The sequence below is a fragment of the Anguilla rostrata genome, chromosome 12, assembly GCF_018555375.3.
Source record: "Anguilla rostrata isolate EN2019 chromosome 12, ASM1855537v3, whole genome shotgun sequence".
Taxonomy (NCBI): Eukaryota; Metazoa; Chordata; class Actinopteri; order Anguilliformes; family Anguillidae; genus Anguilla; species Anguilla rostrata.
In genome coordinates this window covers 19990308-20001068 of record NC_057944.1, presented here as the reverse complement: position 1 = coordinate 20001068, position 10761 = coordinate 19990308, and the positions used below count along the sequence as shown (strand labels likewise).

Here is a 10761-nt window from a genome sequence, read left to right as displayed (position 1 = left end):
CAAACATGGTTTATCAGCACACTGTACTCTCTCTGCGAGGATTAAACTCCTGTTTATACATTTTTATCTTTTCTTTTTAAAGCATTTTCATAAGCAGTCTGGCTCTGGCCATCCATCCCAGTCACTGGCTCACAAATGAACTTGTAAGTTACTTAAAATTTGTGCAAAAACCAAACATAGCACAACATTTCTGTGTATAATTCATTAAATAATGTTTGGTGGCTTTGACACAACACCTGTGTGTTATGAAAAGAACCATGGATGCCTTTGGCTCTAAATGAAACACATTCTCCTTTAAATGAAAGCCTTGGAAATGCACTTGGTTTCACAAGGACTCCTCTTACACAGTTTATTTATGCCCCCTCTCTGTGCCAGTTATATCTGATTTACCTTCTTGTTAAAACAACAACAACAGCGACAACAACAGCAACAAGATTCACACTAAATAAAAACATGTCAGAGCAAAAGCTTGATGTGCAATTTCAACATTTGCAAAGATAAATGGGAGGACAGGATTGCTTTATTTCATGTGATTTCTATTCTTCTTAAAAGCTACTTCATCTTTCAGGACAGGTGTTTAATGTATCCATTTTACTGCGGAAATAAATAAGGCGATGTGGCTGACTGACATATTGATGTCAAAAGAATTCAAAACAACTTCTAATTGAAAAAGCAAAAAAATAAAGAGAAATTCAGCTTTCGTTAGGCTGAATTCTTAGGTCGCTCAATGAATGAAAGCATATGACAAAAGGGAGAAAAACAGGAACAATGTTGGTCTTGCAGGACAGGGGTAATGTTAGGGTACTGTTACTTCAGCGTAGTTATCTTTTCAATCAGCGACTGATTCACGCTTGAAGCTCCTGGCGAGATGACTTCCTTTGATTCAGTGGCAATTGGAAATGTGATGCTGCTGTGGCAAGTGAGGACTGGGGATGCCCATCTGTGTTATGAACAGTTCATGTGATCATGGGTTTCTTTCTGAAGTGTTCATGGCTCAAGTTCTGTGTGTCTGTGTGTGTGTGTGTGTGTGTGAGAGAGAGAGAGAGAGAGAGAGAGACCTGTAGAAGCCCCTAATCCCCCTACTGAATGTTGCATGCAGTGGGACTACACATACAGGCCGAGAACGGCATGATTAACAGTCTTCAGGTTTTAATCACAGCATCCACTGTGGATCCATTTGATGAGTGCTTAATGATGTATTTGATAAAATTTCTTGAGGACCAATATCAAACACACGGCAAAAAGAGAAAACAAAACTAGAGCATATCCTAAGGGGTCTATTGCTTTATTTCAGTCTCTGAAGGAGATTAAAAACACTAGATGAAAAGGACATGAACAACAAATAGGGATTTTTTCCCCTGTTTCAGAATGTCATCTGTATGAATTGTAAAAAAGAAAGGAGTGGAATGTATTTCATCAAAGGTTTGACAACTCGCATAGAGCCAACGCAGGTGAAGGGAAAGTTCGCAAGTCATTCTCAGTTCTGGGAGTGTTTTTTCACTTTCTGTCAGAGGGGCTTGAATAATATAGGCACGTTAGCTTTTCTCAGATTTAAAAAAAAGATCCTTCACCATTGGATGGGGACCATCTTGAACCAAAACAAAATCCAAAGTCAACCACCCGCTGTACATAAAGCAGTCATTAGTGATGCAGGGGTGAGCACATATAAACTTTTACCAGTTGGTAATTCCTAGCTACAGAAAAATCTGTCCTATTAGTGATAGTGATATAAAATGTTGTTTATTAGGTTAACATTACAAACTGATTATACGTGGGCCTTCTGTGTCTTCTCTGTAATATTGCACTTTTATATTCCTAAAACTGATGCTCTCCAATTCTGTCACACCGGGTAAGAGTGTTTCTAAGTACTGTAATGTAATGCAAATGTAATGTGATGGTTGAGTGAAAAACCAGAACATGGTAGGAACAATCAATTACTTAAATGTCGCGCCAATCGTAGTTACACTTCAGTGATGGAAAGGCACACTCCACCCATTATAGGATTCACTATCTTATCACTCCTATCATTAGGGACCCTTTGTTCAGTTGAAAAAGGGAAAATTAAGCATCAGAACATCTTTTTGTATTGGGTTTCAGACCGTTTATTTTAAGTATATTAAAACATGACTTAAAAAGTGCTCAAAGGTATACTTAATTAAAATGGTTGGCTACAGTAACGAATGTGTCAGTCCTTACTTTCCAATTGGGTAATATTGTAAAATAGCATAGGGCTTAGCGCTTGGGAGCCAGAATTTAAAAAATGAAAATAATTGAGAGTATAAATGTGTGGTTCAGGCCTGTTCTGCCAGGCCTTTTCGGTACCAATGTTTCCCAAATGTATAACACTCATCACAATCTGGTGACAGTACAGAAATGAACACCAAAGTAGTGAACATTTGGAACTCAAGTGACCAAAAGAGTGATGACAGATACACGCATCAGTCCATTGCCAGCCTTTGCTCCCCTCTGAGGAGTAACTTGCTGGGGCTTGTGGTCGTCCATCGCCTGTGTGTGATGCTCGTCTGCAGGGGCACATTTTGAGGTCCTCTGACGACCTCAGGTGAAATGGAACCTGTTCTTAATATTTCCACTGCTCCAGTTTGTGCCAGAATGGTGAGGAGGCACTCCTGTCCTGCTTAATTACAGGGAATTCTGGGTACATGGCAATTTATAAATATGCATAAGTTGTGCCCAAGGGCAGACATTCGTAATTCTATTATGTCTCTTTTGAGGATGTAGGTTTTTATTTTTATTTGTTTGGATTTTTCCTTTATCTCTGTAAATACTTGCCTTGCTGAGCTAAATCTATACTTTCCAGTGTCCTCTTTGCTGGAGAGGATATTGTATTTCATTTTTGTCACCTAAGGGCTCAACAACCTAAGGACAGGATTATAGCTATATGATTTCTCCATTCAAATATGCATTTCATTGCTCTATGCATTATCAGCTGACTCTCTCCTCCAATGACTACTCTTTGTCTCCTGGGAGATGGGAGGTTGTTCCGTTGGAGGGGTCAAACGAGGGACAGCTGTCATTTTAATTCTGCATCTGCAGTAACCCTCTGATGCTCCCCCAGCTTATATATATATATATATATATATTTTTTTTTTTTACAAAATACAATAATATATATTGAAAAATGTTATTTAGCAATATGTACAAGATTACATTAATTGGTATGGTAGAAGCCAGTATGATGAATCTTTGATGTCACATTTTATCCTACATTACTTTTTCACCAGTGGACTTTCTCAGTCTAATGTTTATTCATATTCATTAGGGTAACATCGCTTTAGGGAAGAAGTGATCAATATCTCTTCATTTGTAATTGAATCTCTCAAGCCTGTACTTGACATTAATTACCACAATTTTATGTTAATGGGAGATATGAAGCTGACTAATCTGAGGTGTGGAATTGACCTGATAATGGGTTTAAAAAAAAAACAAAAAACAAAAAAAATTTGTTTCTAACCTTGAAATGTTGAGCTTCAAAGGGAGTTAGCTAATTTTCAAATGATGTGGAGATATTGAAAAGCAATTTGAGTTCATATGCACATGTAAATACCAATGCTTTAAAACAAATGGGTACATTTTACAGCGACTTTCCCAGTGATGAGAAAGAGAGAAAATGTTCTGAAGATTACAGAAATTAAGGATTAATGTACGGGAGCATGAAAATGCAGACAAACACGCTCACACATGTACACATGCACACACGCACACACAAACATGCACGCACACACACATAGGTTAAAGAACACATCACTGTATTTAAAGGCACATTTAGGATAGTTTGGTAGTGTATTTGGAACTGCTTTAGTCCCATGCTAATATAAATTGATTAGATGTGGGTTTGTATATAAAAAGGGTATTTTTCCAGTTCAGTCAAGCCAGTAATGGTTGCATCTTAGGCTTGACATGGAGCCAGGAAGGGTGCCTGTCTTTTCTTAATGCATTTCTCCACATAATTAGATGCATTCAATTTAGTTTATTTTCAGTATAACCCTTACACTGCACAATGTGTGTGTGTGTGTGTGTGTACGTGTGCATGCGTGTGCATGTGTGTGTATGTGCGTGTGTGTGTGCGTGTGTGCATGTGTGTGTGTGTATGTTAGCGTGTGTGCGCGCGTGTGCATGTGTGTATGTTAGCGTGTGTGCGTGTGTATGTGAGAGATAATGTGTATGTGTGTGTGTGTGTGTGTGTGCGTGTATGTGAGAGATGTAATCCTGTGCATTTCTATGTTGACATCTGCCTGTAAAGCTGCTTTTGAATTTTGATCGATTTATTTAAATTAAACATCATTAGATGTTAAGGAGAAGAGAGCTGTTATATACATTGAACCGATGAACAGCAGTGGGACCTCCTATGCCCCACATTAGCAAGCCTGTGTGCCTGTGAGGTCCAATGGAGAGTGTGGGGCATACCTGCCCTCAAATAAAGCCTTCCAGAATGCGTGAAACCAACAGTGAAGTAATCAAAGTTCCTAAAAATGCCCATCACCTCCTTTGGAAAAAAGAGCATATTTCCTACCCTGCCTTGCTTCATCAAGACTGTAATGGAATGGGTTTTTTTGATCAGGATGAAATGTAGGTCCTGGGGTGTGAAGCCTATGAAAGCAGTAGGGAAAAAATGTGATTTACTGGTGCGGAGTTGAAGAGCAGATAGTGGCACCCACTTCAGGGATGTCCACAGACGGGAAGACATAAGCCTTTGCTGTAGAAGTACCAGCTTTGAGCCCTTTCTGGTACTCTAAATCCATTTACTGCCTTGAGCCTTCTTTAAAAAAAAATCTGATTCCAAGCAGCAGTGAGAGAAATAAAAGCAAAGTGTAATTAAGTTTCTTGACTGGGGTTATTTGAGTTTCTTTCATGGAGGTTAAGTCCTTTCTGTATTCCACAACATCTCACGCTCATAGCAGTGTCAACTGCAATACTGACCACCCACAACTCCTACATCTCAGCCAGTGATCCCATCACATGGTTTCCCTGAGCTGCGAGGTTCCATTTCTCCTCATGGTCAAATCAACAAGAAACATTTACCTCTCAGAGCTCAGCCAACTTCAAAAAAAAAAAAAAAAAAAAACTAAAGAAGATCACTGCACCGCTGATTGCACCAGCTCTGCTAAGAATGGCCAAAAATGTCCTTGAAAAAAATCATATTTCCTACTCAGACCTGCGCTATCGAGGATGTAATGGAATGGATTTTTTGATTACAATGTAATTCAGTTCCAGGGGCTGTAGAGGATGTGAAATCGGGGGTGGGTGGGGGTGGGATGAATGCCAATGGTACAGAGTCAATGAGATCGCAGCATCTTTAAATGCTCTTTCTGAAGCCCCTCCAACACCTCGTACCATAGCAGCGTTAGCTGCAATATTGATCGCTCACACCTCTTAGAACCCTACTGACCATGCTAAGCTACTAAGTAACTGCTGTGTGGTGCTGAGGGGCTGTTTGTCCCCTGCATGCAACTAGAAAATGCCATACCTCTTCAAGAGCTCACTGTTACAAAGTAAACGTTGCTGAAAGTTTCTGTTATGCTGGTTGCATGCAGGGTCAAGAACAGCCAACAGGTCAGCCTGAAATTTTCCAGTCAATAATTTTTTCATTTCTTAGCTTTTTTCTTATGCCATGATAGCCAGTAGTAACATTTCGCCGCTGTTTCCTTCATATGCATGATAACAAAACTGAAAAATGAATCCCTCAGGGACTCCATATTGTCTCTGTCCTCATATGTCCCTCAGTTTGGTAACTATATTTAGGACAGAGTCCCTATCAGTAGAAGTGGAGCATGGGTTTCCACTTCATTCTGATGTAATGGCCCTTACATATCCTGGTGCTCATGGGAGGTCTCTGATCTACAGTGCTCTGCAGAAGTAATCACACTCTTGCTCTTGGCTCAAAATCCTGACACTTTTAAATAGAAATGTGTATTTATCATCTACAAAACATTCATACCATCGTACTGCCAAAGCAAATAAAAAATATATGAAAAAAAAACAATATGCATAGCATGTTTCTTTATATAAGGTACTGATTGCAGCAAGAAAATAATTGTGCTCCCTTTTTGAACTGAAAATGAAATTCACATTCACAAAAAAATCATAGACCAATTATTTGTGAAGCCAAGGCACAGTTATCAAAAAAAAAAAAACCCATAAGATTAGTAGATTCTCAGCAGATTACAAACCCAAGCTCACACAACAGCCATACTACAAGCAGAAACAGGCCTGAAGGCCTTTATGCAGGTCCTTAACTGGACAATATGCTGCAGCTGCATGATTACCACCGCTGTTACCCTGCCTGTGAGCAAGGCTGGTGCTGTCCATGGTCCTGGAGGTCTTACAGGCAGTCCAAGCACTGGAGGCACTGAAAGGACAGTATCACTAGAAGGCAAGAGCAGTACTCTCATGTCCCATCCTTCCTGGGGATGCTATGCTATGGGATGTTAGGTTAAAGTGCAAACTGTTAGCTTTCATTTGAGGGTATTTACATTCACATACAATGAACCATGTAGGAATTACAGCTATTTTTATACTCTGTGTGTGTGTATCTCTCTCTCTCAATTTCAATTTCAATTTCAAAGTGCTTTATTGGCATGACAAATATAGGCACTTGTGTTGCCAAAGCAGTGGTTATAACATACAACTATATACAATTAATCCGTTATATAAAAAATAAAATAATAAAATAAAATAAATAAATAAAAAAAAAAAAAAAAAAAAAATATATATATACAAAAATATCAGTGAGTGATGTTAGGTGTGTGTGTGTGTGTGTCTGACTATCTGTGTGTTATGTGCATGAGTGAATATTATGTGTCTGCTTGTACATGTGTATGCTGTGTGTAAATGTGTGCATGAGGTGGTCACACATTGTCCCTCAGAGTATGGCAGGAGAACACAAATTGTGCTGCTAATATGCAGCAGCCTTTTTCTTCACCTAATAGGTAGGGTAATCTATCGTCATTGGGTATATCACTGAATTGGGGACATTTCTGGATTATTTTTTGGTAGAATTTTTGGCGAATTTGGTCAAATTTTGTGCATTCCATTAGGAAGTGTTTTTCAGTTTCAATTTGGTTGCCTTTGCACTGTTGGCACAATCTATTTTCTTCTGGCAACCATGATTGTCTGTGCCTGCCAGTTTCTATGGCTAAGTGGTGCTCGCTGAGTCTGTACCTCGTCAAGGTGGTTCTCAGTTTTTTGTCAGTAACTGTGGTCAGGTAGTTCGCTACAGCATACTGTCTTTTTAGGGCCAAATAACATTTCATTTTACTTTGCAATTTTGTTTTAGTTTCCCAGTAGGTTATATAATTCTGTTTCAGCTGTGTTGTAATTTGGTTTATTCTAATTATGTTTGTAGTTTTGTTCTGATCCTGAGCAGGTGAGGTGTTAGTGTGTGTTAGTGTATGTGGGGAACTAAGGCTCAGGACCAGCTGAGTGAGGGGATTGTTTGCTTTGCTCAACTCTTGGTATTGCAGGGCTTTGTATTGATGTGAGTGGGGGTCACTTTGTTTTAGGTGCTTCCAAAATTTGATTGACCTTTTTTGTATTTTGATAAGTAATGGGTATTGGCCTAATTCTGCCCTGCATGCATTGTTTGTTGTGTTTCTATGTAATTTCAGGATATGTTTACAGAATTCTGCATGCAGGGTTTCAATTGGATGTTTGTCCCATTTGCCAAATTCTTGACTGATGAGTGGACCCCACACTTCACTGCCATAAAGAGCAATTGGTTCGATTACAGCTCCAAAGATTTTAAGCCAAATTCTAATTGGAATCTCTACACAAATTTGTCGTTTTATGGCGTAGAAGGCCCTGCGTGCTTTCTCCCTTAGTTCATTCACTGCAATGTTGAAGTTTCCTGTAGAACTGATTTTTAGCCCTAAATAATTGTAATTTGAGGAATGTTCAATGTAGTGTGTTCCTAACATGAATTTGTGTTTTGTTCCCTGAGATCTGGATCTTTTTTGGAATGTCATAATTTTAGTTTTGTTAAGGTTTACTGCCAGGGCCCAGGTCTGGCAGTATTGTTCTAGCAGGTCTAGGCTTTTCTGTAACCCCTGTTCACTGGGGAAAGGAGAACCAGGTCATCTGCGTAGAACAGGCACTTGATCTCTGAGTTGTGTAGAGTGAGACCAGGCACTGCAGCCTTTTCTAATATGTTTGCCAATTCATTAATATAAATATTGAAAAGAGTTGGGCTAAGGCTGCAGCCCTGTCTTACTCCACGTTCCTGAGAGAAGAAATTTGTTCTTTTGTTGCCAATTTTTATGCCGCATTTGTTCCCTGTATACATTGATTTTATTAGATCATAGGTTTTACCCCCTACACCACTTTCAATAATTTTGTAGAATAACCCTTGATGCCAAATAGAATCAAATGCTTTTCTAAAATCAATAAAGCAAGCAAATATTTGTTTTTTGTTTTGGGTTACATATTTCTCAATTAGGGTGTGTAGGGTGTAAATGTGATCAGTTGTGCGGTGATTTGGTAAAAATCCAATCTGACTTCTTCTCAAGACATTGTGTTTAGTAAGGAAGGTTAAAAGTCTAGAATTTATGATACTGCAAAGTACCTTCCCCAGATTACTGTTCACACAGATGCCTCGGTAATTGTTTGGGTCAAATTTATCTCCATTTTTGAATATTGGTGTTATAAGCCCATGGTTCCAGATGTCAGGGAAGTAACCTACACTCAGAACCAAATTGAATAATTTTAGGATGGCCAGTTGAAATTTTGTGCTTGTGCATTTTAGCATCTCATTTAAAATACTGTCAGGTCCAGATGCTTTTTTAGGTTTCAATTTTTTAATTTTATCTTTAAGCTCTTGTTCAGTAATCGAGAAGTCCAATGGATTTTGATTATCTTTAATAGCCAATTCAAGTTCCTGCAATTTTTTATTTATATGGTTTTTGTCAGGATTTGCTCCTAATTCCACTTTTTTAAAAAGTGTTTGAAAATGGTTTGTCCAAATATCCCCATCTTGTATCGCTAATTCTTCTTGTTGTGTTTTTTTCAGATTTTTCCATCGGTCCCAAAATTGATTTGTATTTATTGACTCCTCAATTTCTGCCAGTTGCTTTTCAGTATATTGTGCCTTTTTGTTTCTGAGTGTACGTTTATATTGCTCTCTCTCTCTCTCTCTCTCTCTCTCTCTCTGTATGTTTGTGTGTGCTTACTAATGCAATGAAGACTCTGTTTTTAACGTTTTAATCAATTATTTATTTACTTCATATGTTTGCTTAGGCAGTGTGGTGAAGGTTACACAGATCAGAGATTTCTATTTGAAAGTGTCTGGAGCTCTGGGATAAAAATGTGAAACTGTACAAAGGTCTGCTGTGCACTGTAAGTGCTCACGAAGCTGGGCCCAGCTTTGCCTCTAATAATGGCAAGAAAGGGCTACATATTAATATGCCTGCTGACTTCTACCAACTAAAGGTTAGAACTGATGGCAAATTGAATCTCTCAAAAAAACTTTTTTCTCTTATACATTGAGAGAGAGCGAGATATACTGCATGTGCTTTTCACGTGAAACAGGCAGTAATACATTTTATCTCAGGTCACTGGTTCAGTCGAGAGAGAAAGGGAGCAAATAAGGACACTATGTGATCTTAATTCTTTGCATTTGTATTCTACACAATATTTATTTATTGATTTGAAAGATGAACCACTGCTTGAGAACTACAGCGTTGCCCTCTGTGGGTTTGACACAGACGGAGAATTACAGAAAATAACACCATCTGGGCAATCTCACAGCGTAGAATCAGAACAGTAATAACTCCAGTCCCTCTGCCAATATGGGTTTCCTGTCTTTCCTCTTCCTGCAAGGAGTTTGTCACAAATCGTTTGCATCACTATTCAGCTGGTAGTTTGTGATGGGGACTGCATCCAATACACCATAGTCATCCTCTGTTTTTGATACACATATTTCTGTTTGAACAGACTCAAGATATTGAGTCACTATTTTTTTTTTCAAGATTGATCTGTCAGAGGTTCGCTGGGGTTTATTCTCATGCAAGGTCCTAGAGCGCTTTCAAACTGAAGGGTCAGGCTGGCCTATAAGTCCATTTGATGGTCAGGTGGTGTTATTCTGAGATAGGCAGGAGGTAATAGAGATGGGACCAGTTATACAAAGTGGAAAAGTAAGGGCCCACTCATAAACTGGGAGGCAGCCTCATTAATGCAAAGGTGGGATGAGTGGCGATTGGCATAATATTCTGGGATGTCATAGAAGAGCAGACCAGACTGTATCAGGCACACTAATATCCACTGTACCCAATGGGTTGTTTCATCCACACTAAATATTAAAATTAATATGAAAAAGGCATGATACAGAACAGACTTACGACATGCCAGTGCTCAGACTGAATTGAATGCTACATGCTTTGTTATGTCTTTCACTGTGTGGAAGCAGCCGGGCCAGCTGAAGAAATGACCCCACCCTGCATAGCGGCACTCGTTAATCACACCAGCTGCGTTCCCCGCTTTTAATTGTTTGCCAATTTTTCTCTGAATTATTACTTTCTGTTCTGCAGCCTGTTATGTCCTTACAAAGGGCATCGTCTCCATTTGGCTGCCTTTATAATAGAATAACATCATGGAGAATCTGTCATTGCATAGGGAGAGAAAGAGAGAAAGAGAGAGAGAGAGAGAGAGAGAGAGAGGTGAGAGAAAGAGAGCGAGAGGTGAGAGAGAGAGAGAGACCTTGAGTAGGAGAAGCGTTTCACTCCTCATATTTCACTGGATGCACCGAACGTC

General features: G+C 39.1%; 1 long non-coding RNA gene across 1 annotated transcript; it reads right to left on the bottom strand.

Annotated features, from left to right (window-relative positions):
- Positions 1-7667: 7667 nt before the first annotated feature.
- Positions 7668-9121, bottom strand: LOC135236506 (uncharacterized). The gene is made up of 2 exons (XR_010324595.1): positions 8593-9121; positions 7668-7747 (listed from the first exon to the last, which is right to left on the bottom strand). It is a non-coding gene; the product is annotated as an uncharacterized LOC135236506 (long non-coding RNA).
- Positions 9122-10761: the final 1640 nt, after the last annotated feature.